A 1870-nucleotide genomic window follows, 5' to 3' on the forward strand; every position below is an offset into this window, starting at 1 on the left:
CCACTCCCCCTGCTTGTGTTCCCTCTCTTTCGCTGTGCCTCTGTCAAATAAATAAATAAATAAAATCTTTAAAAAATAAATAATAAATATAATATCTAAAACCATAAAACTCTTAACAGAAAACATGGGAAAAGCTCCTTGACATAGGTCTTGGCAATGATTCTTTGGAATAATAACAAAAGCAATAATCAAGGAGTGGGACTACGCCAAACTAAAAAGCTTCTGTACAGCAAAAGGAACCATCAACAAAATAAAAGGCAACCTATAGGATGGAAGAAAATATTGTAAACCATGTATCTGATAAGAAGTTAATATCAAAATATATAAGGAACTCATACATCTCAGTAGCAAAGAAAAAAAAAATCTGATTTTAAAAATGGGCAGAGGACTTGAACAGACATTTCTGCAAAGACAACATATAAAAAGGCAACAAGGACATGAAAAGTTGTTCAACATCACTAAATATCGGTAATGGTGCTAAGCAAAACTACAATGAAATATCACCTCACCTGTTAGTATAGTTATTATTAAAAAGACAAGAGAGGGGGCACCTGGGTGGCTCAGTCGGTGAAGCATCTGCCTTTGGCCAGGTCATGGTCCTGGGGTCCTGGGATTGAGTCCCGCATCAGGCTCCTTGGTCAGCAGGGAGCCTGCTTCTCCCTCTCCCTGCTGCTCCTCCTGCTTGTGCTCTCTGTTAAATGAATAAATAAAATCTTTAAAAAAAATAAAAAGACAGAAGAAATAGCATGATAGGGAGAAAAGGGAACTCTTGTGTACTGTTGGTGGGAATGTAAATTGGAACAACCACTACGGAAAACAGTACAGAGGTTCCTCAAAAAATAAAAACACACAACTACATAATATGATCCAGCAATAGCAGTTCTGGGTATGTATCTGAAGAAAATGAAATCACTATCTTGGAGTGATATATGCAGCCCCTGTTCACTGCAGCATTGTTCACAACAGCCAAGTCATGAAACAACCTAAGTGCCCACAGGTGGATGAATGGATAAGAAAATGTAGTATGTATATACAATGGAATATTATGCAGCAATAAAAAAGGAAATCTTGCCATTTGTGACAAGATGGATAGACCCAGAGGGCATTATGCTCAGTGAAATAAGTCAGAGAGTGACAAATACTCTGTGGCCTCACTTATATGCAGAATCTTAAACTCATAGAAATACAGAGTAGAATAGTGGTTGCCAGGCTCTGAGAGAGACACACATGGGAAGACATTGATCAAAGGGTACAAACTTTCAATTTTAAGAAATTCCTGAGAGCTAATGTACAGCATGAGACTAAAGTTAACAATACTGTGTTGGGTACTTGAAAGCTGCTATGATGGTAGAGCTTTAATGTTCTCTCCATAAGAACAGTAGCGAAAGGACAATTAAAGAGGTGAAGGATGTGTTAGATAACCTTATTGTGGTAAACATTTCTCAATACAGGTGTCAAATGATCCCATTGAACACCTGAAACTTACACAATGTTACGCCAACTACAGCTCAATTAAACTGGGGGCGGTATTACAGGTCGATACCCCTTACAAACATTGATGTAAAAATCCTCAAAAAATACTATAAAACCTAACCAGGAGCATAGTAAAAGGATTATATACCATGACCAAGTGGTATTTATCACAGGAATGCAAGGATGGTTAAACATACAAAAATCAGTCAATGTAGTACAGATAATTATTAGAATTTAAAAATCATGATCCTATCTGTCAAAGCAGAAAAAGCATTTGGCATATTCTTTTATTTTTAAAGATTTTATTGATTTGTTTGAGAGAGTGTGAGAGCACACAACCCAGGGTGGGGGGTGCAGAGAGAGAGGGAGAAGCAGGCTCCCCACCAAGCAGGGAGCC

The sequence above is a fragment of the Leptonychotes weddellii genome, chromosome 13 (assembly GCF_054177405.1).
Source record: "Leptonychotes weddellii isolate Sample4059 chromosome 13, ASM5417740v2, whole genome shotgun sequence".
NCBI lineage: Eukaryota > Metazoa > Chordata > Mammalia > Carnivora > Phocidae > Leptonychotes > Leptonychotes weddellii.